Source organism: Podarcis liolepis (genome assembly GCF_965112155.1).
Source record: "Podarcis liolepis genome assembly, chromosome: 16".
Taxonomy (NCBI): domain Eukaryota; kingdom Metazoa; phylum Chordata; class Lepidosauria; order Squamata; family Lacertidae; genus Podarcis; species Podarcis liolepis.
The window spans coordinates 13197246-13218101 of NC_139567.1; positions in this window are offsets into that span (position 1 = coordinate 13197246).

Sequence of the window (20856 nt, forward strand, 5' to 3'; positions counted from 1 at the left end):
CTCCTGTGCAGGCTGGGATTCCTCCGGTTCATCCTCTAAATCGGATTCCCAGGCCATCACAGGGCCACAGTTGCCCCACCCTTGGTCTAGGGCAGGGGTAATCAACCTTTTTATACCTACCGCCTACTAATGCATCTGTCCTGATGCTAAAATTTCCTTATCGCCTGCCAGTGCTCAATGGAAGGAGGATTTAGTTTGTGCCGTAGAACCCCCTACCGCCCACCTAGAATCCTGAAACATCCACTAGTGGGCTGGAGGGACCAGGTTGACAACCCCTGGTCTAGGGCTTGCTTGTATGTGTGTGGGAGGGAGGGAGGGAAATTCTTCAAAATGAGCTCCATTTGGAGCTGTACAAGGTTTTATCTTGAACTAGAAGTCTTGCCTTGAACTAGAACTCATTTTGGTACTCACTACTTGGGCTTAGGGACGCGGGTGGCACTGTGAGTTTAACCACAGAGCCTAGGGCTTGCCGATCAGAAGGTCGGCAGTTCGAATCCCCATGACGGGGTGAGTTCCCATTGTTTGGTCCCTGCTCCTGCCAACCTAGCAGTTCAAAAGCACAAAGTGCAAGTAGATAAATAGGTACCACTCCGGCGGGAAGGTAAACGGCATTTCCGTGTGCTGCTCTGGTTCACCAGAAGCGGCTTAGTCATGCTGGCCACATGACACGGAAGCTGTATGCTGGCTCCCTCGGCTAGTAAAGCAAGATGAGTGCCGCAACCCCAGAGTCGTCTGCGACTGGACCTAACAGTCAGGGGTCCCTTTACCTTTACCTATTACTTGGGCTTAAGCAACTATCTGGCTCCGACCATCACAGAACAGAAGCTTGGGGTCATTAGAAAAAGAGCACTACAACAATGTAGGGCAGAGGAGGGAATTTGTGTCCAAGAATTTTGTAGCATCCCAAATCAAGATCCACAAAGTGTTATCCTCAGTAAGCAGGCAGATATACAAAGTTTGTAGAGTAGGAAAATATGTAAACCATCAAGTTAAAATGATCAGGAAATGCAAAAGGCACAGTCTGTGACTATTCATTTAAAGTTTAAATATGTGCAAAATAATTCACAAGAGAAGCAATTGGTGAATATACAAATATATTTGCATTGCTTTTAAAAAAATAAATCCTAAACTGTACTGGAAAATAAAAGCAATGTCTCTATTTGAGCCCCAATGAGTAGAATTCATTTCAAATATTTAGGTGGTCTCAGGTTGTGAACTGAAACTAGGCAGCAGTGTTCTGTCTGGGTCCAGTGAATGTTTGGATAAGAGATTTTAAGGGAGTGCTGTGCATGCTAAATTTGGCTCCATATTGGAATAAAGGTGGTATATAAGTACATAAATTTAGTCAGAAAGTACATGGCCAGAGAAAGTACAAAATGCATCTGTTGGAGATTATGCATAATGACTGGAGGATGTACGGCTTTCAATCAATATATACACACTCCCCAGGGCCTGTTGGAGATTATGGATACTGGATGAAAAATGTGCGCCATTCCCTCTTCATGGATAGTTTATGTGCACATTCTCCAGGAGGCCTGGTGAATATGCACAACGGCCAGTTTTTATGCACAGTAACCACTCACATTCTCCTTAACATCTATCCCACAAACAGCATCTGAACAAACCTTCCATTACTATACCACTGGAATTCAACAGAGATTGAAGAAGGAACTGAAATCAAGAAACTTCACTTCTATGAATTAACAACTAGGTCATCCAATTGTCCCCTACATATCTGCTAAAGTTGCAAGATCCCATATGGAGTCATCTGGTGCTTAGGGTGAACCGCTCCCCTGTGGTTTACTGATAGGAATCCTGTTTCCTTCCTGCACCTGTTTTTATTGGCTCCATCAGCCACTGTCTTACTGTCTTCCCAACACAGCCCGTTTGGGCGCATTTTCTGTTCAAAACTCAGGATGTCAACTTCAGCCAAAAATGTGGTTCTGTAACGAGATACTCAGATGAAGGAACAATGGTTGCTCTTCTGAGACATGTGCTGCCACCTTCAGGGCACAACAAGCTATGCACACACATTGCCCATGCTTTGGAAACCGGAATCATATATCACAATCGACCACTTCACATTGGATCATCTCTGTGAAGGGGGGAAAATATGTTTTGGATATGAATATGAACATTTATTTTACTCTGAGTACAAAGGCTGGGAAGCATGATGGAGACACCTGTCTTCTCATAGGACAATGTCCATATTTGGGCTTGTTCAGGGATGTTCTCTCTATTTCAGGAACAAAGATGTGCGAAGCAGCTGTCCGTTCCTTTCCTTCCTCATTGTTTCCTCAAAGGAAGGACATTTTGCATTCAGATGCATCACTGATCCATGAGAGGTGCATTGTAAGAGAAGGCATTGCTTGAGGAGGGTCTTCTATGTTGCACAGAACATCAAAGATGCGCCACCTGTTAAAAAGCCAGATTCATTGTTTTTCACTATTGTAAATAAATATTTTATTTCATATGACTTTTTCTATACAACACAGCATCCAATGAACTAATGCATGATTACAAGAAAGAAAAAAGGTTAGGGTGGAATTCAGCATCACAGAAAGCTCATCAATCCCATGAGTACAAGTATTTTTGCCTGCCGGGTGGAAAATCTCCACTCTCCTCCTCCTGCAGGTTGTTCTGGGGATTCCCCCGACCCTCCAGAAAAAAATTGGGCAGGGCACTGAGGGAGGAGAGGGGAGAAAGCCCTGTTGCACTAGTGGGACTCATTGCACTGGCTCCTGCTAGCCAGGGACACCAATGATGATGATGATGATGATGATGATGATGATGATGATATATTATTTATACCCCGCCCATCTGGCTGGGTTTCTCCAGCCACTCTGGGCAGCTTCCAACAAAAGATTGAAAATACATTAAAACATCAGTCATTTAAAACTTCCCTAAACAGGGCTGCCTTCAGATGTCTTCTAAACATCAGATAGTTGTTTATTTCTTTGACATCTGATGGGAGGATGATCCACAAGGTGGGCACCACTACCGAGAGGGCCCTCCACTTGGTTCCCTGTAACATCGCTTCTCACAGTGAGGAAACCACCAGAAGGCCCTCAGAGCTGGACCTCAGTGGCCGGGTTGACTGATGGGGGTGGAGACACTCCTTCAGGTATACTGGGCCGCGGTCATTTAGGGCTTTAAAGGTCAGCACCAGCACTTTGAATTGTGCTCGGAAATGTACTGGGAGCCAGTGTAGGTCTTTCAGGACTGGTGTTATGTGGTCTCAGCAGCTGCTGCCAGTCACCAGTCTAGCTGCCACATTCTGGATTAGTTATAGTTTCCGGGTCACCTTCAAAGCTAGCCCCACATAGAGTGTGTTGCAGTAGTCCAAGCAGGAGATAACTAGAGCATGCACTACTCTGGCAGGACCGTCCTCAGGCAGGTAGGGTCTCAGGCTGAGTACCAGATGGAGCTGGTAGACAGCTGCCCTGGACACAGAATTAACCTGTGCCTCCATGGACAGCTGTGAGTCCAAAATGACTCCCAGGCTGTGCACCTTCAGGGGCACAGTTACCCCATTCAGGACCAGGGAGTCCCTCACCCCCTGTTTTTCTGGGTCATGTGGCCAGCATGACTAAGCCGCTTCTGGCGAACCAGTGCAGCACACGGAAACGACATTTACCTTCCCGCCAGAGCGGTACCTGTTTATCTACTTGCACTGTGTGCTTTCGAACTGCTAGGTTGGCAGGAGCAGGGACCGAGCAACGGGAGCTCATATGACCTTCTAATAAATACCATGGGTTAAAAATAACCCACTGTCACAATGAACTACCTTGTTCCTACAGCAAAATTCTTATACTACATTAGCCAGACTTGCTCAGGTTATTCCCTTTGTGGGCAAGCAGGGAGGGACAGTGATCTGGGATACACAGAGGGCAAAATATGCAACAGTAGCTCCTTGAGTGAGCAGCTACTTGACCTCTACATGTGACCGGGTATTAACCTTTTATATCCGCAACCTCTCCCATGTGACCAAGGTCAAGATGTTGCAGAGGAGGGAGGAGGGAAGAGACTGTTAGAACTTCAGGATGTCTCCCATTTATTCACAAAGGATGTGCTGAGTCAGAACAGAACAGCTGTCTCAACTATAGTCCATCCCTAGCCAGAATAGAGAGACCCAGGGTGAGGGGCTGTTGTGGAAGCTGTGTTATATCCCTCTGTTTATTTTTTATCAGTAGCTCTGTTTCTGGATTGGTTTCCAGCTGCTTTTGAACTTGTGTACAAGACTATTGCAGATGTGAAGTGGGCTGCAAGGAACAGCCATTTTTAATTCAAACGATAGTGCTTAGGACTGTATTTCATTCAGATAATCTCCGTGGGTGGGTGCATTCTTGCTCCCATCTGAAGAAAGAGGTGTGTGATGGATAGGTCAACACTATCTTCATCATGGAGAAATTCAGCAAGCACCTGGGCTCCTCTTCCAGTGGGTGCAACTACCCACCAGCTGTGGAAAACAGGCAGCTGTGGGTATTTCTCAGCGCATGAAAACATAATCATTTGAAGCACACCAGGTGAACTTATCAAAGGGCAGAAGGAGAACTTCGCTTGGTCCACACACCGACCTACATTTAGGCCTCCAACCTAATACATGGGGCTATAGGTAGGGTTTGCCATGCTTCAAACAGTGAAATTCTGGGAAGAAAAGTTGTTGAGCTTTTTTTTTTTTGGCAAAGTTATGGAGCTTTTTGACCAAATCATGTTCAAGGGCAGCCCCACATAAAGCACATTGCAGTATTCCAAGCTGGAAGTTACAGTGGCCTTGTCACTTTTGTCGTAGCTAGTGAACCCAGCGAAGGTGCTCCTAGCCTTTGGCATTTAATATGTCATTGAACACCCTCCCCCATCCCTAAAACGTGGAGGGGTTTGTGTTTTTTTTTTTGAAAAACCCAAACGAGACTGTGTTCTTGGAACCTGTCCTCTCTTGGGAGCAAGAGATTATATTGTTCTCACTTAGGCAGCCAAACAGAATATATTATGGTTCAAGAGGGGAGAAGAAGGGGTAGGAACTTGCACCGTTCAAGTCCACTCTGGGCGATTGTCAGGGCTGTGTCTAATCCCTAAAGGATGAAGTGGGCCATACAATGGCTGGTAAAATTGGCTGGCTGTGCTATACCAACTCCATAAGGAGCCCACAAAAGGAACCACCTTCAGGGGTCGCCCCTGTGAAAAGGCGAGGTTGTGGCCAAGAATTTCTTTTCTCATGCAGATGTGCTGCTCGCTTCTTCGCTCGCCCTTTTCACACACGCATGCCTAGCCCGATCGCTGCCGCCTTCCCTGCCTGGGACGGTATCCGATTGTACCCCCTGCCAGCTCGCCGCTGAAGAGAAAGTGAATCTCCTTCGCTCCCGGGCTACCCCCCTCTCCTCCACTCAATATATTCTCAGCCCCCCACACCACTCCAAACCACTCCAGACAGAAAACAAGGGGATTATTCATGAAGGAAAGCCGCAAGGCTTGTGATGATCTCAGGGAAACATGTTTCTCTCTGTTGAGGAGGCTCCAGGCTGCTCTATCGTCGGAAAGCACACATGATAATTAAGAGCTCTTGGTCTGTTAATGAGGATTTAAGCCAGTGGAGGAAAAAAGGGGGATGGTAGGAGATGCAACAAGATAAATGCAACTAGATCAGGGTCATCCCCTCTTTTTACTGGCATTGCTTTCAAAGCGAGATACATTCTAGTTCAAATCAAAACCATAAAGAGGCAGGCTTTATTTAACCTTTACTTTCACACCATTTCCCTGCCAAATGTACCCCCATGAAGCTGTGTTTTGAACCCCAAACATGCTATCAGCAGCAAAGAGCTTCAGGGATAAATAGATTTTATTATTATTATTATTATTATTATTATTTTGGGAGATGAGGTAACTTCCAGGGAGAGAATGGCCCAGGAGAAATGGTACTATTTAACCGCTCTCCCTCTGCATTGGAGTCCCAGTCTGTACCCTTCTCTCCCCTTCCTTTCCAGTGACTGCTTTAAGAGAAGTGGCAAGCATTATTGACCTTTTAAAGCAGGTGTCCAGGGTTCAATATTTGGCCCTGAAGAGGTTATTTTTCCTTTCCTGAATCACCATTAGAGGCAGACTTCACACTCTTAAAGCAGATAACTTACTTATTTCCCACAGGTGATTTTTCGGGAAGAGGAAGATCGCTCCAAGGTGTCAGGAATAGAAGTGGCACTGGACAGGTAGTGAAATATGGAGCTGGTTAATGGAGTTGACACACATGATGACTGAATTGAATGGCATCAGTACCATGCACAGCCTGATTTCATGTGGTAGGAAAGTCAGTGAAAATACGGAGTGAGGGGCCAGAGGTGAGCTGGAGAAAGAGAAAAAAGGAGTGGCAGAAAGAGAGAGGATAAAAGGATTCCCATCCCCTTTTGGCTCTGGCTCCACCCCTCCCTGGCTTTGCCCCCCCCCCATTATCAGTTCTGCCCCCACCCACTGCTGGCTTTGGTCTCACCACCACTGGCTCTGGCATGCAGACGTCAAATGATTACCTCCAAGCAGTGGCGTAGCGTGGGTTGCCAGTGCCCGGGGCTGCGTGGAGGGGTGGGTGGGAGGGAAACGGATGGAATATGCATGCATATTCAAGTGCCTAATGGCATCTGCGCCACCCAGGAGATCACAGCCACAGATATCAAAAAAGTAGAGGCATTCCATTGTCTGGAGAGGCATTTCCTGGTTTGCATGGAGAAGCCGTTTTCAGTGGAGCCCAGTGACGGAAGTGTACAGCTGTATTGAGGCAGCACTGGGGGGGTTGAAATTTTGCACACCCTAAAATTTTTGCACCCGAGGCAACTGCCCCTGTGGCCCCCTATGCTGCACCACTGCCTCAAAGGGAATGCTGCCTTTCAACAAGAATGGTTCACCAGTCCTGCTTTTTCAGGTCCACCCAGTTTAGCTGTATTTCCACTTTCTCTGACATCAACATAGGCCATGTGCTCTGCTGCAGAACATCAAGTATGGTGAAGAGCAATTGAATTTCTTCAGGCTGCTACTCAAGTGCAGGTTACGCTTTCTGTGGGCTAGTAATGAGGCAATTAGAGGCAGCTCAAGAAACTGTTCCAGATGTTCCGTTTTACTGCTGAGATAATGCCCATATAATTCTAATAAATAAGAACTTCAGTGGGAAAGCGGGAAGCCAGTTTGCTGCAGCTGTTGAGGGTTTTTCAGCGTGGCTGTGTCAAGCTTCTGCCGTTACTCCCGGTTGTTGTTTTAAAGATTTGCTTTTAACACTGGAAGATAACAGCCCCAAACTGTTCTGACGTGAACCAGCAGAGGGAGTGCTTTTGAAGGAGGAAAAAAATGGAGGCTCATGGGAGCCTGGAAATGCCCTGACCCTGACCTCAGAAGTCAAGCTTGTGCTGCTGGTTTGGACATGGAACAATCGGGAAACTGTTTTTGTGTTTGGAATCTAAAGGCCATGACATGGTAGAATCGGCAAAGAGGAATGCAAGCAGCTCCTTCACACTGAGTCAGATCATTGGTCCATCTAGTTCAGTATTGACTACACTGACTGGCAGTGGGTCCCTGGGGTTTTAGGCATCATCCTCTCCTAGCGCTACCTAGAGATGCTGGGAATTGAATCTGGTGCCTTCTGTATGCAAGGCAGATAAGTTACAACCCTTCTGGTCTTGCCTTCCTGCTGCTCAGCATTGCCTTGCACAGGAGAAACTTCATCCCGAATGCTCCCAGAGGGAAGCAATATAGCAGGCATGGCTAAGCTGTGACCCTGCAGTTTTTCACCAACGTTCCAACCACATGAAACCAGAGTTGGGCTCCAATTCTCACCAGCCTGAGCCAAGACAGCCAATAATCAGGGGTGAGGGGAACTGTAATCCAACAACAGCTGTGATAGGGGTGGGGGAGAATTGGCTTCGCTTTGCATTTTAATGAGCACCGATGGACGAGACCAATAGTGGGTCCAACAGTCAATAAAGCAGTTTCTGCATGTACTGCTGAGGGAAATGAGGGGCAGGTGGGACTTGTCGACCTAGGAAGGTGGCTGATCTAGGAGAAGGAAAACTCTGTTCCTAAATCTCTGCTGATTTGTGGCTGTTCTCATTCATGAGAAAGGCTTGGGGAGTAAATACCAAGGAACAATCCACACCTGCTGCCTTGCAGTTCATCTTTGGGAGAAGAAAAGGCCAAGGACAAAAGCCTATACAAATCTAGAGTGGAGTCCCCAAGGCAGTTGGATGGCACCTTGGCAACTCCTGCAGCAAAGATGGTGCTAAACATGTTGCTCTGCTTTCCTTTGGACCACATCAGTGAGGCCGAGAGGGAGGTCTCATTGTCTGGGCAGCTCAGGACCTCCATACACGCTGCTCAGGTCACTTCAGTGTTGCAAACACAGTAAAACAATGTGGGAGGCAGCAGTTATGAGTTATAAGCTCTATCTGATTGGTGTAAGGTACCTAATTCACTTTCCAAAGCAATATGTGGACTGAAATATACAGCTATCCTTCAAAATTCGTTACTCCTCTGAATTTTGTGGTGCACTTGTCCAAACAGAATATGCGTACAAAAATGAATATATCAGGTGCTCGGGAGGGAGGAGCATGTTGCATAAAGAGTCACATCAATTGCAAATGTCACCTTTCTGGGCTATGTGGTGGTGCTTCACCATCAGGCATGCTTTGCTAAAGTGAACAGGACAGGGTTTTTAACCCCTCCCCCTTGTGCTGTCCCCCCACTCTATGTACAAGCATAAAGCTGCTGCTATTACCGAGGACAATTTGGAGCCTAATCTGTTGACTGGAAATGTGGTTGAAACAGGAAAAGCACATCACAAAGTGAGAGAAGCTCTGGAAATTGATACTTGGCAAAGAACTGCTTGGCACCACTTGAAGGTCAGTTGTCTCCCTTACCCAATGGGTGGGCTGGCTCTGAGCAATTAAGCTTTTCGTTTTGTTTCACATGATGTGTATTTGAAAGAAGTGTTCAAGGATGGTCCAGGAGATTTGGGTGCCGGCGATGGGAAGTTCTAATGGTGAAACCTTGGTGCTAAAAACACAACACCACAAATAAGCGATTTGCTGCCCTTCATAGGTACTCCAGCAACTGCCAGCTGAAGTGGGCTACCTCACCCATGCCTAATAGTAGGGCTGCCCTTGAAGTTGTGGTTTCTCCTGCTGATTGTGATAGGCAGCCATACTGTGTGTAGTTAAGCAAAGAAAACTAAACAGACTGAAGTTTTCACATCATTCTATCACTGGTATAGTTCTAGTGAAGCTCCTGGTGCGATGTTGGAATAATTGGTTTAAAAGATGGATGACTGAGGTTCGCTACAAGAAGTTCCCCCCGCCTTTGTTATTTTCTCCTAATCTAAATGAAAACATTTGTATATGGGGAAAACAGTCCTCTCACAAACTGCTGATTGTTTTGTCTCAGTGGCTCATACAATTTGATTTAGTTCAGAGGTTTTCCAGCAATTGCTCTTGTTACCATAAACATCCATCTCTAGGGCTTCAGATCTCTTGGCCAAAAGGACTTCTGCATTTTCCTTCCCATCCTTAGCATTTCAAAACATTGTTCTGGCTGATTTTTCATAGGCTTCTGCCAAGAAGGACTTGGAGGAGATAGGAGAGGCCACGATGAAAACTAAAACTGGCTCTGAGGGAGTTGATCTTGGCATTTTGTCACTGGTGGGATTACAAACAGCAGAATATTTAAAAAGTGCAATTGTGTTGTTATTCCCCTGTTGTAGGGTTGCCAGATCACAACCAGAACATCCTCTCTCTCTCTCTCTCTCTCTCTCTCTCTCTCTCTCTCTCTCTCTCCAGAAATGTACTGTGCACCAGCCATCAGCCATTGCAATTTATAGATATATATCAAGCATAAAAAAATGCAACAGAACCAATGAAATGGACAAATCAACAACTGTAAGAATCAAGATGCAGAGAGCACCATACTAGCACCATACATTTCAATGGCAGTTGCCCAAAATTTTGCAGGCCTCACTGTCACCAGATTGTCTTGGCTTGCAAGAAAACCACTTAAAAGTCACTTAAAAAAACCAAACAGATGAAAGCCTTAGGTGAAGTAATAATAATGGAGTAATTAGCTCTTTACACAAAGCTTTCCAAAATAACAAAAGCAGAAGATGTGAGCCAGCATTTGGAGATGGTCATCTGCACACAAACATACATAGTTTTGAAAGGAATTCTCTTAAAATGTCCCTTAAGAACTGCTGACCAGTGCTTTGCCAAAATGTGCTCTCCGGTTTTCTTCCTTTGTGAAAGAGGGTTATATTTTTCTGAGACAAGAAGACCAAGGCCTCGGTTGGGCAATACCTGCATGCCTCAAGTCCACAGCCTACTAATTCTCTGGCACCACAATGCTTAATCTCATCTCTTTATCAATCTTTGTTCCCAGGGGTTTGAAGTCGGAGGACTCTCCCAAAATGGCCTATCGGTTGCAGCGTTCTTGGCACTGCTTCTCTTATCCTTGCAGGCAGATAGTACCATGCTGACAAGTCTTGTCATGGCTGAAGACAGACCGTGGTCTCATTAGCCTTTCACCTTGGTCAAGGCCCGAGAAGAGTGCAGTGGAATTTGCCACCAGTTGAGTTTCCCTGCTGGAAGAACAAATCTGGGCAAAGCTTATGGAATGTTAAGACTGCTGTATAATCAATGAGTTAACACACAGGCGTCATTTAAGGGCTGCTCATGGTAGTCAAAGCAGCAAATTGCTAGGATTGCTGAAGAGTTAGTCAAATCTGGTATCTCCTCTCTCTCTCCCCCCCCCCCCGCATCTCTCTTTCGCTCTTCCCCCATAGTTGGGCTGCTGAATCCCAACTGTGACCCAAGAAGAAGGCAGAAACAAAGCCTCTAGTGTATCATCTTGGTCATGTGACATCCCCCTGCCCTTCTCTATTAAAAGACTGATCTCTTCTCTGTGCCTCCCGCTCTGACAGAATCGCAGGACATGATGGCAGTTAAATTGCTCAGGGATGAGTGACACAAAGCTAGGAAGAAGCCTTCCCTATCACAAGTGCTGACATATAACTGCCAGGCCCCGCCTGTCATCCCCCACCCGTTTCTTAGCTTTTTCAGACTTCAGGGAGCTGAGGAGTCTGCCTTGTTTCCGTACAGTCCTGACCCCAGTGGCAGGGATGGTCATAAGAAAGACCAGCTTCCATATTTCCGAACTTCCTGATACTCCTGCAGATTTAAAGGATCTTGCTTTTGGCTCCACTGTGACTGCTAATTATGAATTAATTTAGAAGATTTATACAGTACTTAATTGCAATTGTCTCTTAACCTCCAAGGGTCCCTGTTTTCCAGGGACAGTCTTCAAGTCATAGGAGCCATTCCGGTTTCTGATTTGATCCCACAATGTCCCACTTTCCCTTAGGATGTCCCTCTTTTCATTGGATAAATGTTGGACAGTACAGAGTTATGTGACCCCTGAGCCAAGGAGATGTTAGCTATACAAACTTTTGGAGACACCTGAAGACAATCCTGTATAGGGAAGTTTTTTTAAATGTTTAATGTTTTGTTATGATTTTATATATGTTGGAAGCGCCCAGAGTAGCTGGGGCAATCCAGTCAGATGGGTGGGGCATTTGTTGTTGTTGTTGTTGTTGTTGTTGTTGTTGTGAATAAAAGGTAAAGGTACCCCTGACCCTTAGGTCCAGTCGTGGACGACTCTGGGGTTGCAACGCTCATCTCTCTTTATTGGCTGAGGGAGCCAACGTACAGCTTCCGGGTCATGTGGCCAGCATGACTAAGCCGCTTCTGGTGAACCAGAGCAGTGCATGGAAACGCCGTTTACCTTCCTGCTGGAGTGGTACCTATTTATCTACTTGCACTTTGATGTGCTTTCGAATTCCTAGATGGGCAGGAGCTGGGACTGAACAACGGGAGCTCACCCCATTGCGGGGATTCGAACTGCCGACCTTCCAACTGGCAAGCCCTAGGCTCAGTGGTTTAGACCACAGTGCCACCCGCATCCCACATTATTATGAATAGAACATCCCTATTTTCATTGGGGAAATGTTGCTGGGTATGTCTTAAGCGGCATACAAGGAACACAATTCAATGCAAATAAAAATTGGTTAAAACAGTAATATCAGGATGCAGTTTAAATGCCTGCAGGGATTTTTAAAAAGTATTCAGCAAGCACTTTATGTTCTACAGGGAGGTAGCCTGTCTGACCTCAACTGGAAGACAGTTCTGGGCCCACAATACAGAACTCACTGCCCCTGGGTGATTCGAATGGTGCATCCAAGCCATGGGGAACCAACACTGGCTGAGAGATATCGCATTGTGGCAAGCTCTGAACTGGGATAATATGAGGCTACTGTGGTGTAATAGACAGAAAGTCAGATTAGGCATTAGGAGAGACTTGGGTTTGAAATCAGGAGTGACTGGCCCGGTGGGACAGAACTGCAGCAAGAGGCTCCTGATAGCGGTATCATTTCTGCTTAACCGGGATGTGGAGAGGGGAAATGGTGGAAAAGTTGGGTCTGTATGGGCACACCAGTGGAGCCAATCCAGTGCTTCCTGTCCCATATTTTTCCAGCCCACAACATGCTGAGTTCCTAAAAGGAAATATTTTTTACACAGTAAAGCTGTTGGATCTGGGCGTAAAAGGCCAAATTTAATGATACTTGCATGAATATCTACTCGTGTGGAGCTGAGGCCTACTGGGGAAGTCACATAAGAGAGAGGAACTATGAGCCAAGCGAGACAATCATATTTATGAAGCGTGGGTAGAGGTCCTGGAGAATTTTGACATTTGCAAATTCCACTATGCAATGACTTGGATCTGCACTTCTTGGACTAATGTCCAGATTGGAATTTAGCTACCCACCAGATTTAATGCTTCCTCAGACATTGCAACACAGTCCTTGGCAGCTTTAAAGGCACCTTTAAATACATGCTTTGGAGAGAAAATGCACATTTACATCCTTTAAAAAGGGCACAAATTCATGGAAACACAAAATAGAATTATGCATTAAAATATGCAAACGTGCCACAGATTAGAAGTAGGCATTCAGCCACGTCTAGGTGTGGGTCACTCCCTCCTCACTACAAAGAAATAATAATAATTCCATGGCAACCTGGTTTTTCACTCTGCCTTTTTAGAAGGTGTCGCTGCAACTCAGTTTTGCATTATAAATCCGAGGGACTCTGGGGAGGAACTCATTCCTACAAAGGTGACAAAACAGAAAGAAGGTGAGGTGAGAATCAAAGCATATACAGTGGTACCTCAGATTACATACGCTTCAGGTGACAGACTCCGCTAACCCAGAAATAGTACCTCGGGTTAAGAACTTTGCTTCAGGATGAGAACAGAAATCTCGCCGCCGTGGCACGGCAGCAGCAGGAGGCCCCATTAGCTAAAGTGGTGCTTCAGGTTAAGAACAGTTTCAGGTTAAGAACAGACCTCCAGAATGAATTAAGTACGTAACCAGAGGTACCACTGTAGTTTCCAAAGTGACCACTTTGGGGCCTGGAATGAAAGAACAAAGCTGCTGCAAAAATAGCCCTGGGAAGCCCTTACTCTCTCCGTAGGGTGCTCTCCTTGAGCAGCCACTGAGCCACTTATTGGGCCTCTTGTCATGACTCAACCAGGGACTGGAACAATGGCTCATTTCTTACCAGGCCCACTTCGCTTTCCACTCCTGCCATCACTTTTAGGATTATCTGCTGTTCTTCGTTCTTTGTCCTTCCTACTCCCCACCCCACCCCGGCCAAGAGTGATTTCCAAATCCATCAGCTACTGTATCTCATTTTGTCCTTAGTTACTATTAAACAAAGCTGGCAGGGCTAAACATGGCCACCCGGCGGTATTTTTTTGATGCTTAATCCCCATTCGCACCTCATTTATGAAATGGAAATCAGTGTAACATCAGAACATTGCAAAATGACTTGGGTTACCTAATGGCCATTTCTAGTCTTCCTGGATGGTGGATGAAGAGCTAGAAGTCCAAAGCCTGTTTCTGTGCACACCATATCCCTTTTCAGATGTTATGAGTAAGTGGGAAGGGCTGGTAGCTTGGTAGGAGAACATCTGCCTTGCATGCAGAAGGTTCAATCCCCAGCATCTCCAGGTGGGGCTGGGGATGTCCACTGTCTAAAACCCTGGAGAGCCACTGCCAGATAATGAGGAGACAACACTAAGCTAGAGGCACCAGTTTTCTTATTCAGTGTAAGGTAGCCTTCGATGTGTCATTGAATTCTACTCATTATTGATCCAGAGTAGATTACATTGTATAGTTAGCAGAGTAAAAACTTAAACACGTTGCAGGATTCCTGTGGTGGGAATTAAACTGCTTTGAATTCTGAATTTTAAATTGGTGCAAGCCACCCTGGGACTTGCTGGTGAATAGCAGGCAATAAATATAATAATCCTAATAAGAGAAAGCCATATGGTGAGGTCTTTCAAACATTACGGGTCAGGCAGAAAGAGACCCCTTGCCGTCTTAGTTACCTCATGAAATTATGCACAATAATAGCAAAGCCTAGGCGACCACTTCCTGTCATCCCAGATCACAGATATGGAGCTAGAAGTGGCATTGCCATGTGACTCCGATGCCTTTGACTGAGTCTGGTCCAAAAACCCCTTAATGGCCAGTTTTCCAGTCTTGGAAGATTGGAGAAATACTAACTGAAGAATGAACTATGCAGAACTGGCAAAAATGACAGAAAGACTAAGAGAAAAAGACAACAGAGACTTTGAAAAAGATTGGGAACCGTCCATACTATATTTGCAGAAACAAAGAAAGGCAATAGACTTGATGGCAGGATTTAAATAAACATCCACATTATTAGCACCAGAAAACATTTGGAAGATAGTGAAATAAGATGATGTATTTAATTTTATTTTTATGTTTTTAAGGTTTGATGTGATGTTATTAATAACTTTTTTTCTGCTGAGAGATAGCAAAGTGGGTGAAAATATAAACAAACCAGAAATGCAAGTTGGGGGAAGTCTTGGAGGGGAGGGAGGGAGGAATATATAGTAAATGTTAAGAATTTGAGATGTATGTAATGAACAAAAATGAAAAATGAATAAAAAAACAAAAAAAAAACCCCAAAACCCCCAAAACCCCTTAATGGCAATGCAGTAGAGCACAAAACTTATGGTAGGGTTGCCATATTTCAAAAAGTAAAAACCAGGACACCCTGAGCTTTTTTTTTAGACAAACCCCAAAGTTGTTGGAAAAACCCCACGGTTTTTCAATTGACTTGCCTAAGATCCAGGACGAAGCACTGCCTTTCAGAAATGCCCTCCCACGTCAATTCTGCCTTTGAAATCCTGGCAATGTCCATATGGAAGCCCCACGTATGGGAGCTGTTCAATAAGTTGAGGAAGGATTTCCCCGCTCTCACTTTGAGGCTTGATAGACACCCGTCCTTTGAAAGGCAATCAGTGGCAAATTACAATGCGCCATCGCTCAGGTAACTGTCTATAGCAACCCAAATGGGTGGCCTGGGCCTCTAATTTCCCCATTGCATTTCAGAGTTGTCAGTTACATGGCAGTCCACCTGCAGGCTTCAGCACTGCCCTTGGAATGCAACCCCAGTGCCCTCTCCCTTCCTCTTGTAAAGGATCAGGCTTCATTCCACACCGTATAGCCCGTGGCAGGAATCTTAAGAGGTGAAAGGGGTGGCAGGGAGACTGATTTAAAACCAAGGAAAGCAAGAAGCCTCTTCTCTGCAGCTGAGTGAGCCCACCAGGAATGAGGCCTATTAACAGCTGTGGACAGACACCTGGTCAGTCCATCCCCTCATACCTTCAAATAATGCCTCTCCCATTGCAAAGCCCAACAAAACATCCTCTGTCTTTTTCACTGTATAAATGGAGTTTTTCAAAAAAACGTATTATTACAGGGGGCTCAGACCCAGCAAGATCTTCTGGGTTATTTTATCTTGCGGGACTCATACAACACAAGCCTACATATGTTTCTTCGGCAGGTTGCAAGTCCTACTGCGTTCAGCAGGGCTTAAAGGTAAAGGTAAAGGGACCCCTGACCATTAGGTCCAGTCATGGCCGACTCTGGGGTTGCGGCGCTCATCTCGCTTTATTGGCCGAGGGAGCCGGTGTACAGCTTCTGGGTCATGTGGTCAGCATGACTAAGCCACTTCTGGCAAACCAGAGCAGCGCATGGAAACGCCGTTTACCTTCCCACCGGAGCGGTACCTGTTTATCTACTTGCACTTTTATGTGCTTTCAAACTGCTAGGTTGGCAGGAGCAGGGACCGAGCAATGGGAGCTCACCCCGTTGCGGGGATTCGAACCGCTGACCTTCTGATCGGCAAGTCCTAGGCTCTGTGGTTTAACCTACAGTGCCACCCGCGTCCCTTCAGCAGGGCTTACCCCAAGGTAACAGTGTGTACAGAACTGTAGCCTTCAATGATTAAGTCATACCCTCCAACATTTCTCTGATGAAAATAGGGATGTCAATACTAATACTTTAATTATTTATACTCCACCCATCTGACTGGGTTGCCCCAGCTACTCTGGGTGGCTTCCAAAATATATTAAAACATAATAAAGCATTTAACATTTTTTAAAAAAAACTTACTTGTACAGGGGCTGCCTTCAGATGTATTCTAAAAGTTAAATGGTTGTTTATCTGTTTGACATCTGATGGAAATGTGTTTCACAGGGAGGGCACCACTATATTTTAAAAAAGCCCTCTGCCTGGTGATGTAAAGCACAGAGAATTTGGTTCGGGGCCCCAAAGGGGTCATCTACGGTCGAAGAAGATTGGTGACATCCAACCAAGGAGAGAAAGAAGCAAGCGACTTTTTAAAAGCAAAGATCCTTTATTCGGGTGCAACCGGGTTCCCTTCGCAAAGGTGACAAAAGGTATGAGGAACCCCGCCTAAAGTTAAACCCAGAAATTTATACAGTCACAACTGTGGGTGGTCTTATTCATCACAGGTTCAGCAGTTTACAAGGTAAGGGGGAAGTACATGGGTGCAGGGTGCAAAAGGGAGGTTTGGGTGCAAGATACAAAGTGGGGGTGCAAATTCCTATCTATATGAGTAAGGTAATACAGTGGTACCTTGGTTTACGAACTTAATCCATTCTGGAAGTCCATTCTTAAACAAAAGCGTTCTTAAACCAAGATGTGTTTTCCCATAGCAGTGGGGGGACTCAATTTACAAACGGAACGCACTCAACAGGAAGCAAAATATGTTATTATTCCAAGGCAAAGTTCACAAACCAAAACACCTACTTCCGGGTTTGCAGCGTTCTTAATCCAAGTTGTTCATAAACTGAGCTGTTCTTAAACCAAGGTACCAATGTACCTAGAAATCTAGGATGAGATGGCAAATGATATGATAATCTGGTTTTTCTAGAATAACAATAGGGATGAGAGTTTTATCTAACAGCTGAATTCCTCTCCCCCGCAGGGTCAAAGGAAATGGATCTGGTGGTCTGGCACTTTACAGAAGAAGAAAGGGGAGCTGAGTGGAAGTGATTGGGTTGAGGCTAAAAATAACATTTATGCTTTCGTGGTTACAATAAAGTGATGCAATTTGAACATATGGGTTCCAATTCCTATTTTCCTGAAAGCAGATACAATCATTGAGAATTTGAACAAACACTGATAAGGCACAAGGATAGAAAGGGGTCGATTCCATTGCAAAGACTCCAAATGTAACAATTGCATAAGGATCACCTAAGGGATTCACATTTATATGTAGTAAAGACACAATTACAAGAGAAATAGCTAGATACAATTTAAAATTACCTGGAGACAATTACAAGAAAATACTTGGATACAATTAAATAGAGATAGGGTAAATTCAGGAAATAGGGTAATGGGCAGTGCAGGGAAGAAAGAAAAACGCTTTATTTGACAGAAAGGAAAGAAAGGATTTGAAGGAAAAGAATAATGGGAGCAACGAATTAAAAGCAGAGCAGACTAACAGGCAAAACTGAGGGAAAGGTTCATATTTCTCTTAGGACATCTTCATTTGGTTTATTTGGTCTTGGTTTTCAGCTTCTTTAGCTATTTTCTACATCACTGGTTCCCTGTAACCTCAATTATCACACTGAGGGAATCGCCAGAAGCCTCTCAGAGCTAGATCTCAGTGTCTCCTGGGGTGAACTGGCTCCTTCAGGGATACAGGGCCAAAGCCATTTAGGAGGGCTTTAAAGGTCAGTGCCAACACTTTGAATTGCACTTGGAAGTGTAGTTCTTTTAGAACTGGTGTTATATGGTCCAGGCAGCCACACGTAGGTTCTGAGTCACCTTCGAATGTAGCCCCACATAGAGTGCATTGCAGTAGCCCAAGCGGGAGATAACCAATGCATGTACCACTCTGTTTGGACACTTTGCAAGCAGGTAGGGTCTCAGCCTGCATACCAGATGGAGCTGGTAGACAGCCACCCTAGATGCAGAATTCACCTGTGAGAATTGTGCCTCCATGGACAGCTGTGAGTCCAAAATGACCCACAGGCTGAGCACCTGGTCCTTCAGGGGCACAGTTACCCCATTCAGGACCAGGGAGTCCCCCACACCTGCAAAAGGAAATGTAGGACGGACTGGGCCTTCTTTCTCTGGCTAACATAGAAGAACAACAACCAGAAGTAACAATTTCTATAGCTACTAATGCTACCAAATTTGCATATGCATTTACCGCAAGGTGATTTGCAGTTTACAACATTGACTTAGAATATTAGAGAAGTGTTATGAAATGAGAAAAGAAATCAGGGAATCCAGCTGCCTAGTGCTTGTCTAAGTTCCAGGTTCCGATAATTTTTGTATAGAGGACCGGGCAATGGCACAAGCAGGGGTCAGCAGTAGTGGGACCCTGGCATTTTCATCAGTATAACATGTGCCAATGCCTGCCCTGATTGGCATGCACAGTTTTTCTTCCCAGAACCAGTTAAATTACAAGAGGTAGAGAGGGAATTATAGAATCATAGAATTGTAGAGTTGGATGGGGTCATATTGAGTCATATTGTCCAACCCCCTGCAACGCAGGACTCCTTTGCTCAGTGTATACCTGAAGGAGCATCTCCACCCCCGTCGTTCAGCCCAGACACTGAGGTCCAGTGCTGAGGGCCTTCTGGCAGTTCCCTCGCTGCGAGAAGCCAAGTTACAGGGAACCAGGCAGAGGGCCTTCTCGGTGGTGGCACCCGCCCTGCAGACGCCCTCCCACCAAATGTCAAAGAGAAAAACAACTACCAGACTTTTAGAAGACATCTGAAGGCAGCCCTGTTTAGGGAAGCTTTTAATGTTTGATCCATTCTGTATTTTAATATTTTGTTGGAAGCCACCCAGAGTGGCTGGGGAGGCCTGGCCAGATGAGTGGGGTATGAATAATAAATTATGATGATGATGATGATGATGATGATGATGATGATGATGATGATGATGTGGGGCTCGAACCCACGACCCTGAGATTAAGTATCTCATGCTCTTACAAACCAAACCACTCTACCCACAAGGGACCTTGTACATTGTAACATGGACCAAATACTCCTTCCTTTCAAGAGCAGTGTCTTCTTTGCATGAATATACTGTATTTTTCGCTGTATAAGATGCACCCGACCATAAAACGCACCTAGATTTTGGAGGAGGAAAACAAGGGGGGGGGGGGAATTCTGAATCCCAGAAGCCAGAACAGCAAGAAGGATTGCTGCACAGTGATCCCTCTTGCTGTTCTGGCTTAAGTGAAAGCAATGCAAAACCTATTCAGGGCAGCGGGAGGAACGCTTCCACTGCCCTGAAGAGGTTTTGCACGGCTATCCCTGAAGCCAGAACAGCAAGAGGGATCACTGTGCAGCAATCCCTCTTGCTGTTCTGGCTTCAGTGATAGCTGCACAGTCTGCATTCGCTCCATAAGACACACACACATTTCCCCTTACTTTTTAGGAGAGAAAAAGTGCGTCTTATAGAGAGAAAAATATGGTAGTTTTTTCCCTTTCAGATAATTTGACCTCTGTGCTGCGCACACACCATACATTTGAAGCCCATTTAAGGTGTGTTTTCCCCACCTCAAGTTTCCTGAAAACTGTACCTTTGTGAGGGGTAAACTACAGTTCCCAGGATTCTGTTTCCCCCCCTTTTTGAAAGGGGGGGGCACCCTTTGAATGTACAGTGTGTACACAGCCACAGAGTCATTTTTAACAGAACTGGGAGAAAACCTGCTGGAAAATTCCGTAACTGTAGACAAGAAAAAGACCAGATTCCAAGAGCTGTTCTGACTTGGCGTCTGTTCAGCAGGGGCCCTGGTGCTTACACTGGGATAAGGAAATTCAGCCAGGCCAATTTCTAGCCAGAGGGAAGGCTACCTCACTCCCCCCTCTTAAATACACGAGTCTTATGTTTTGGGTCTCTTCTCCCCCCACCCAACCACCTTTTGCCTCATTAGTCCTGGTCATGGGGTATGTTTTGCACATGACATAATTGCCAGATGGAGCAGACTTTTCTGCAAAAGGAAACATGGGACAGACTGGGCCTTTTCTCTCTGGCTAACCTAGAGGGTTGCATTTAAAAACAAAACTGTGTAGATATGTGGATTTGGGCACTCAGCTGCTGCTCAGAAGGGACAGTTCCTTGTTTCAACCTTTGGGGGAGATATATATATATATAGTGTTTCCTTTCTTTTTCCTCCCTCCAGAAACCACATTTATGGGTTACAGACATTAAAAAAGCAAAATCTGTAGGCTGTGCATGAACCAAGTAACTTGTTTTGGGCTAAACGTGTTAAACAGTTTTAACAGGTCCAGAAACCACAGTGTGTTTTCCATTCCCACCCCCACATTGTGTCTGAAGGAAGCATCCAAGATCTGCACCGGGGCACCAACTTGCCACCCACATGGAGGGGCACATCATGTGACACATCAAGTGACATGTCC